This window comes from Mus caroli, chromosome 8 (genome assembly GCF_900094665.2).
Source record: "Mus caroli chromosome 8, CAROLI_EIJ_v1.1, whole genome shotgun sequence".
NCBI classification, from domain to species: Eukaryota; Metazoa; Chordata; class Mammalia; order Rodentia; family Muridae; genus Mus; species Mus caroli.
In genome coordinates this window covers 43,084,932-43,094,895 of record NC_034577.1, presented here as the reverse complement: position 1 = coordinate 43,094,895, position 9,964 = coordinate 43,084,932, and the positions used below count along the sequence as shown (strand labels likewise).

At 35.8% G+C, this 9,964-nt stretch overlaps 1 protein-coding gene across 1 annotated transcript in view; it reads left to right on the top strand.

Moving 5' to 3' along the window:
- The window catches only part of Tenm3 (teneurin transmembrane protein 3), a 1,292,348-nt gene that overhangs the window by 9,159 nt on the left and 1,273,225 nt on the right, over positions 1 to 9,964 (top strand). The window lies entirely within an intron of this gene.

Below are 9,964 nucleotides of genomic sequence, written 5' to 3'. Positions count from 1 at the left end.
GGGGTGGGGGGTGGGGGGGGTGGAGGTGGGGACATCCTTTTGGAGACAGGGGATTGGGAAGGAGGTATGGAATATAGAACAGTCAGAGAGTGGACAGGAAAGGAGGGAATAAAATCTGGAGTAATAAGTAAATAAATAAACAAACAAACAAACAAACAAATTGATTTAAAAGAGAAATAAAGAAATGCAAGATTGTAAGTGTGAATTGCAGTATTAACGTGTGTGGAATGGAGGCTTAAGAGGTAAAGTTATCTAGTGCTCCTATCTATCATGGCTGGTTACTATTTGAGAATACCTAGTTAGGGCTTCAGCTCTATGTGCTAATGCAACTATAAAGGAAATGGAGAAGTTTCTATTGTAAAGTAACCTAAAATAAATCCTCGTATACAGCAACCCGTTGGTGTATAAAAAGAGGAGGAACTTTCTAAGCCTGTAAACCTTTATCTTCATGTGTAATACTAGCTTGAAGTCAATTCAACTCATCCTATTCATTATTCTACCAAGAATCGGAAAGAACACATCTTAAACTGTTTCACAGATCAAATATTACCGCTCTATCAGAGGCACAAAGATAAAATGATTTGTAAATGAGATTTTTCATTTCAATAGTCAATTTCATATGCTGACATTTAGCCACTTTCGGTCATAATTTGTACATTTTATCCTATATCTGCCAAAATAGTACATTATTATAATGTTATCATGAAAGACATAACTTATTATTATAACTGCATAGGAAGCATCTTCCTGTATTGCTGGAAAGAATTTTTATCTGGGGGTGGTTGCGTGAGATGGCTCAAGCCTGACAACTTGAGTTCTGACCCAGGTACCTACCAACAAGGTGTAAAAGGGAAGGAAAGAACTGACTCCAGCCAAGTTTTCTAGTTATCTCCATTTGCCCACTGTGACAAATCCATCCTACTCAATCCAGCATATGTGCTTGATTGAATTTAAAAAGAAATCCTCTTTGTGAAACAAAATACACAAAGCAGTTAGAGAGATAGCTCAGTCAGTGGTGAGAAGTACTTAAGCAGGTCCTGAGGTCTAGTGTATGGATATATATATATACACACATGTGTTTGTGTTTGTGTTTGTGTGTGTGTGTGTGTGTGTAGTAAGCCAGGTGTTCCCATAAATGTCTGGAATCCCTGCTCTGTGAAGAGCGGAGACTGGAGAATCATTGGCCTTCCTGCTTATCAAAATAAATACAAATAAGGGTTAGGGAGAGACCTTGACTCAAAAGGAAAGGTAGACAGTGGTACAGGACAACACAGGTGTTCTCTTCTGGCCTCTACATGCACAGCTGGGAGCAGACACCCATGCGCACAGACAATAGATATTATGAAAAATAAATGCTACAATAAATAAAGACACACATAAATAAAACCTTTACAGTCAAAAGAGAAACCATGCAGGGACACTCGACTTTGACTCCAACAGCCAGAGATTTCCAATAATCTTTCTGTGGTCTAGCCTTACTTTGACGCTTAGATCCACCTGCAGTGTACAGCACATCCTTTCATGACTTCTTCATCCTTGCAGCTCAGCCAATGGGTTACTCAGATACAAGCGTAGCTTCATTAGGAGCCTGTATTCCTTATCACGCATGTGTGATGTGATGATTTTGTATTCTTGAGCAGTATTTCATTAAGTGACAATATGTGGTATATTGAAGCATTCACTATAAGGAAGAAGACATTTTGATTTTGATTCAGTGTTTATTTTTTAAATATAGATGCTGTAAATTATTAAAACAGATATTTGTGTAGACATATATTTCATTCATCTTGGGCAACTATCGACAATGTAGGGTTTCACTGTCTTGTATTTTCTTCTGAAGTTCAAATTCTGAAATTTGCTTTTATAAAATTATCAATTAGTTTCTAAAATTCCTGTACCCTTTGATTGGCATGCTCCTGTAAGGGGCTTGCTTGTGCCACCTTTGCTTCATGTCACATGTCTGCCAGTCTTTCCAATCTTAGCTACCATAGGGCTTGTAAAATTAGCAGAGCCATAGTAGATAATGGCTTATACATTTGGCAGTTGGAATGCTTTGTTTTTGTTGTTATAAAAATTCCATTAAAATATTTTCCAGTTTGTAAAATATACTCTTATAATTTATAACTGGCTATCTTCTCCATTCTACTGTCATATAAAAATCCTGCAAATACTTTTCCCCACTGAATAACTTTTCTTCTCAATTGCTTCACCATGTCTTTTAAACTGTACATGTTTTGTTTTGTTTTGTTTTGTTTTTATTTTCAGAGAGGGTCTCATATCCCGTAGGTATCCCTCAAACTTTGTGAAGACAAGATAAAAATTTAAAGTCATTTAGTTTCTTATTTTGCTGTACTGGAAATTGTACCTATGGCCTCTCTCACAAGTGTTAGGCAAGCACTCTAACACTCTTCTCTGCCCTCCACCTTAAGAGAGTAAGTTTTAGAGTTTGATTAAATATTGCATTGATTTTTGTAAACTTTATTATCTGGGACGATATGTCCTTTGAAAGAAATCTTTGTCCAATCTATAAATATTTTCATCAAAAATATAATATCTTAGTTTTGACATTCATATTTCTTATTTCAAGTTTTCTTTTTCAGTGGCATGAAGAAGTTCTAAGTATGATTCTTTCATGAGTATATCCATGGAAATTAGGTCTCCAGACAGGAAAAAATTGTATACTATCTTAACTGAATAATCTGTGACTCTTTGTCAAAAATGAACTCTCCATTTAAGAACACATATACATTGGTTTTATATTTTGTTAATATCACATATTATCTTAGTGATTGTGGCTTTCATTACCTGTTGCTGTGTAATTCTTCCATTGTATTTTTAAATGCATTATTATGAGTTGATATACTCACCTTTAAATCACCCCAGGCCACTAATAGTAACACTTGGTCATTTAACTTCACTGAAGAAATCTGAGGGATGCTTCCTGGGTTTCAGCATCTTTCTAAACTGGCTGTTTGCAATATAGACTCTTGGTGGACTTGAGATATTTCTGGGGTGGCCAGTGGTAGTACTCAGGCTTGGCAGCAGTTATTTTTACCAGATTTGGATAATTTTTTTCCCTTGAATGTACAAACTAAGGAATCAAAGACCAGTTCTTTTAAACTCTATATTTGTGTTACAGCTGCCTGGGCTACCCTGACCTTAGGGTTCTCAGGGGCCTAGCTGGCCTTTCTGCCTTTCTTTCTGTATTGTGATGCATACTGCTTAGAGCTGGGAGATGGGAATCCTGGGCAACCTCAGGATTTACTTCCTTATTTCCCTTCTTTGGGGGAATTAGAAGCCAGTATTTCCTGCCCATCCAGTGTTTGAAAATTCTTTTTAAATATCACCCCTGGCTTGCTGTTTGTTGTTGTTTGTTTTCACTTATTTAAGTGAGGATAATATTTATTTCTGTTTCATGTTGCAAAATTATTACCAGACATAGAGGTTTTTAGGGTTCTTTTTGTTCCTTTTGTCTTTTGAGACATAATTTATATGTGATTCCTACTTGGAAGCTACTGTTGCCCTCTCCCCACCCCAACCCCCTTGTTTTTCTGCTGAGACAAATTCCCCTTGAGTGCGTGTCTATTCACACTGATTTGTTCAGTTATGACATTTATTTTGTACCACATACCTTATGTTGGTGTACTTTTCCTCCTTATCATATAATGCTACCCAAGAGGGTAGGTGATTGATATTTATTCATCTCCATGGCCTAGATACCAGCACATCACCTATATTTTACCTAATCTATCAAACACTGCTCCACACTGAATGGCTGGAATCATTCTGCCTTGCATCCTTATTAGGCCTATGTATCTCATGTTACTTTCCTAGATTGCAATAACAGGATCTGACTTTGTTGTCAGAAACCCTTCTGTGTAAGAGCCACATAGTCCAGCAGAGCTGAAGGACCCACCAATCATGAAAGCTCTCTGCTTCTGAATCTTAGTTTATAGATTTTTTTTCTATCTAAAATTTCTTCTTCCATTAACCCTACACTTCAAAATACTCTGGCCCTGCAACGTGTGGCAGATACATCCACCCCGGGGCTCATCGTCATGTGTCAGATACACATAACAAACCCCAGGCTTTCCTTGGGTTAGTCCCTTGGAATTTATGTTTGGCTCACCAATCTCCTGGTTATTTATTCTAATCTACATGTATCCTATTCTACAATTATTTCCTTTTCTATTACATGTTAAGTTTACTAACAACTGAGGCCAGCTGCCCCCTCCTTAACTGTTTTAATCTCTCCTTGAGTGAACATTAATAATAAAAATGTATGCTGCTATCCTTTTGGATCTGCCCTTAAGAATAGACATCCAATAAGTATTTGCTGAGTAAAATATAAAAACAACAAAAGAAAATTCTCGATAGTAGTTATTGCCAGAACCATCATATATCATAAAAATGTTAACATGTGCCCAATAATAGCCTTTGCTTTGCTCAGGAAGAGGTGAAATTATCATAGCTTTCTGATTTTAAAACGTGTGTATTATCTCCTCCAAAAACTTCTGTGCTCTTCAGTCTTGGCTCTTCATCCCCCGACTCCTCTGGCCCACTTTATGCCTATGGATTTGCTATTCTATAGAGTTTATACAATAGAACCATAACATTTGTGTCATAGAAAAATGACATTTGTGATTGATGCCTTTGATTTGACACACAGACATCAACTCATCCACGTTGGTGAAAGTAATAATATTCATCTGCTTTTCATTGTCAAGAAATAATCAACTGTATGATCACCCTATGTATACATATGAACACACAGATACATGTATGAACACATATGTATGAACATTATATGTGTGTATGAAAATATACATATTGTATGAACATATATATGTGTGTTTATATATATATGTATATATGTATAAAAACTCAAAAGTTTAGCAAAATATATATATATTTTCCTATATTTTAGCTACAGTGAGTAATGGTAGTAAAAACATATTCTTGTTCAACAAGGGTTTTGTATGTATTTTTATGTCTAGAGCATAACCACTAAGTCCTAGATCAAATCTTATTTAAAATTTTCAAACAGTAGCAATATCTAATACCAAATATCTAATATTTAATTTTGTTTAACATGTTTGCATATCCCTCCTGGCCATTTGTCTCTCTTTCTCTTTGAGAGATGTCCACTCAAAAAGATAATCAAGGTTTTGATTACATCATATGTATTTTGTTATTTACTTGTGGATGTTCTTTATATAATATAGGCAAAGTTGTATAGCAGATAAATGATTTGTAAATATTGCATTCATTCTATTGACTATCCTTTCTTTTTCTTAATGATATCCTTGGGTGCATATTTCTAATTCCTTAAATTGTAGTTAATTTATATTTGTGGCTTATGTTTCTGGTGTCATGAAAATGTTCCTTAACACAGTGTCAACCTGAGCTGTAGTTCAGTATCAGAATGGCTGCATAGTCTTCTCCAGACTCTGAACCTATTTTTTAGCACCAGAAAAAATATTTTTTTTTTCTGATCCAAAATCAATCTTCCCTACTCCTTATTTTGACTTTTATATAGCTGGGTAGTAGTGGTACACACCTTTAATCTCAGCATCCAGAAGTCAGAAGCAAAAGAATTTCTGAGTTCAAGGCCTGCCTCTTCTACAGAATGAGTTCTAGAATAGCTAGGGTTACACAGGGAAACCCTGTCTCAGAAAACAAACAAACAAACAAACAAACAAACAAAAACCCAGAAAACAAAAACAAAACAAAAGAAACTTTGATACTTTTAATCTCAAATCCAATACCATGATCCATTTTGAGTTAATTAAATGATATAAAAAGTCCAACTTCTTAAATATGTTTTCCTTGAAAGAGATACATGTTCACGCAGCCTTATTTTTATATATTTCATATAATTTTTTCATCAGATAAATGGAAGCAGAAAGAAAAGTTGGCATCATTACAATTTATCACTTTTTACTTAAGTATACGTTTATTATGTATCTACATACATTAGATGAAAATTTTCCAAGTAAGTGGTCATCCAAATATTTGTGCCTTACAGGTTTCTTCTACTTAGAAATGATCTTTTCATTAGGTTCATTAGTTTTCTTTAATTTCCTTCTTATAAAAATATAATATACTATTATGATAACATCAGATAATGCTAAATCCAATGAAAATAACCATTTTAAATTATTTTTTTCTTTTTTATTGGCTATTTTCTTTATTTACATTTCAAATGTTATCTCCCTTCCTGATTTCTAACTCCAGAAACCCCCTATTTCATCCCTCCTTGCCCTGCTTCTATGAAGGTGTTCTCCTACCCACCCACCCACTCCTGCCTCCCTGCCCTGACATTCCCCTACACTGGGGTATCAAGCCTTCACAGGACCAAGGGTCTCTCCTCCCATTGATGCCCAACAAGGCCATCCTATGCTACACATGAGGCTAGAGCCATGGGTCCCTCCATGTATATTCCTTGGGTGGTAGTTTGATCCCTGGGAGCTCTGGGGTGCTCTGGTTGGTTGATATTGTTGTTTTTCCTATGGGGTTTCAAACCCCATAGAGCTTCTAATTTTAAAAGTTTGTTTTCATAGGTAAATGTTATTAAAAATAATTTGAAACACCATGGGGTCCATACATGGAAGGGAAGCATCCAGACTGCCTGGAAAACCAGTTCTTTCATGTGGCTTTGCATGAAGCTTACTTGATCACCCAGGGAGGGACAATCATAGTAGGAAGTGACCTGTTCACATTGCAGTTTGTCAATCCGCACCAGAGAGGAAAGGCAGAGCCACAGGTAGACTTCTGCCTGCTGCAACCCTGAGCTGCTTGTATTTTCTTTGGTAATTAATTACAAGTTCCCTGCTAAAATGCCTCATTTAAAACTCCTCAGTAAACTTTACATTTTCCCCTCAGATGGTGAATCAGCTGCAGCCTACATGCGAAAAGTTTGTTCCAAGCAATTATTTGAAATCCTTGACATCCTTGAGCATGTAGGCGGGCCATGTTCATGCAGAAGACTACTGAGCTGCATGGAACTTAATGTCAACAGAAAAACCCCTGTGTGACAGTGTGGTCGAGTCATGCTGGGAGGGCCACCTACACTTTTCAGTGACTGACTGTGTGTATGCAATTTATTGCTTTGGAATCCATTATTATAATACAAGAAATTTGTCAGGATCTGGAAGGAAGAACATTACACAGTTAGACAGTAATAGCTATTTAGACTATTTAAAATCACTCAGCTTGTTCTATATTAGAAAAACAAGTCCTCTACAATTATGTACTTTATAAATGTATATACCTTTCTGACTTCATACTGGAGACCAAACATCTTATTACATATTTCATTATTGATATTTAGGAAAATTACTTGCTGAAAATATGAAATGCTACCCTTTAAACAGTTATAGGTTGAAGTAAAATAGTCTCACATACATATCAGTGAAGATTACCAAAATATTTCATGTTAACACAACGGCTGCATTTTATTATATTATTTTGATGTATCTGTAATTAATAGAGTAATTTTCTCTTGTAGCTTTTATCGGTGATATTTTCATTTCCGGGGAAGCAATCAATGGTCTTTTTGTCTGTGATTAATTTTTTTTATCAGTTTTACTACAGATACATTCTGAATCTTCCTGCACTCAATCTTACGTAAAAGTTCCTAACATTTTCTAAGTGAGAACAGGATGGCATTTTCCTGTTCCAGCTTATATCGCCACTTCATTGAATGTAGAGGTGTCTTAGATCACAAACATAGAACATTTATCTATTTAACTAATTAATGGCACTATGGCAGTAAATTAGAAGTTAGTAACAGAAGAAAAACAATTTATGAGGATAGAAAAAAATGTCAGGCTAGGAGATATTTTCTTATTTAAAAAAATTTGTCTGGGGATGAGTGGCAGCTTGTATAGTGAGGACAGATGTGGCCCTCACAAGAGAACAGCACCTGAGCGACCCAAAGGACCAGGGCAGGGAAAGATGAGACTCTGGGGACACATCCTCACTCATTTATATTTTAAAGGCATCGGGATGCAGATGACTCTTAGACTTAGGTTGCTGATCTTGATGATTTCAAGCAACAGTATTTTAATGTAAGTACTCCCCCCCCCCCCATCTTCAGGATATAGTGTTATTTCTACAGTACCCATTTTAGAGATTTTTTTTCCAGATTAAAAAAAAAAAAGTTCAGACCTTTGGTTCATCGTATAGTATGATTTGCAGTTGCAAGATTAGAAATACGCCTGAATAACATAGTCCGTTAGCCCCGGGGTTTGATTTTTCCCCACCTCCACCATCTTTCTCACATCCGGTCTGTGCGGTGCTTAGATTTTCTGCGTCTCCCTTTATATAATAAAGGACACATGTGAGGCACTTTCCATTTTTGCACCCATCATTCCTAGACAGGAATTACAGTCAACTGAAGCACTGCTGATGTCGCCTGTTTGGCCACCTCCTGTAACGTGCTATCTGTAGCTTCTGTTCCTTCGCAGGCTTGGCCAACAGTATTTGGGTGAGATGGCATTCACTGGCTCTGGAGTCCCTGTGTGCCTGTGCTCTGTAGAACAGAAATGAAGCCTTGGGGCTGTTTCTCACTCCAGGCTTCTGCCAGTTCCTTCCTGTGCAAGCCTCTCTTCTTTATCATGCCAATCTAATTCCAGCTTTTGATGGGGTTCTGGTTTTGCCAGCCTTTGCCTTTGCCTTCACTGATATAACATGCTTGCCCAGGGAATCCTCGGCTTCCCTTACAAACAAGGCTTTTGGAAATGTGACTGTCTTCCCCTAACCTTGATGCTGATGAACTTGTTCCACTCTCACGAATAAAAATTGCTTTTGCTTCTTTGTTACACTTAACTTATAGATCTATGAGATCAGCAAGAATGTGAAGATGGTTTTCAAGATGTATACAGCCATTAGCCATTATGTTTATTGAACTAATAATGGTTAGTCTACGTTAGACACAAGGGAGTTAAAGAATTTTATTTAAATGTCTTTTCCATTCTCAACTAGCATGCACATATTTTCCATTGATTCTATTTTGTTTTATCAACACACTTGGGTTGCAATGAGATTCGGCCTGGAACCATAGTACAGTATAACCTAATTTATATTTGGAAAACAATAGACTACATTAACCCTCATCACCAGGGACTTCATGTTCCTTCTTTCTCCATATATTTATATATAATTTGATTTGATATGTTTCTGCTTTTATAAATTATGGCATATAGGAAACAATGTTTCAACTTTGGCTTAACTACCTTATAAAATTTCTATTTGGACAGGAATAAAGCTTATTTATAACCAGTCAATTTAAAATTCTGATTTGAAATATACTTGTGTAATTTTGATTTTAGAAATTGGACCCATGCACAATTTTATATAGCTTTAGAGTTCAGAGTTGGAAGCCATAATTCATGGCCAGAAGAAAAAGCTGACAGAAAGATAATGGAAGCCATTTCAAAATGACTGTAGTTTTGTGTAAATATAACTAAATATCAATTCTGGAAAATGGTTGTGAATAATTAAGTAAAAAGCTAATCTGTCTGCTTTCTTTCCTATGGGCTTAAAATAACAGTATGATGCATTTTTTTCTTTCAACTGTATCATTTTCATCCCATAAAAAGCTAATTGATAAAAGTCTGCTTCATTAAATATTACTCCTGAAATATGTGTTCTTATGTGCTTAAAATGTGTCCTTGTGACTTAATTATAACCTCAGAATCATTTTGTACGTATATACATATGCATATAAAATACAAATGTTTTATATTCTACATATTATTTCTATTATGTCTAATTAAGTATACTTTTTGATTATGTGCTTCTCCTAGCTGTCTGTCTGTGTGTGTGTGTGTGTGTGTGTGTGTGTGTGTGTGTGTGTGTGTGTGAGGGGGAGAAAATAGTCACAAGAGTCTACTAAAGAATTTTGACATGAGTATTTCAATTTTGAGGTTAAGAACTAAATATTCTATCTGTCAAAAAT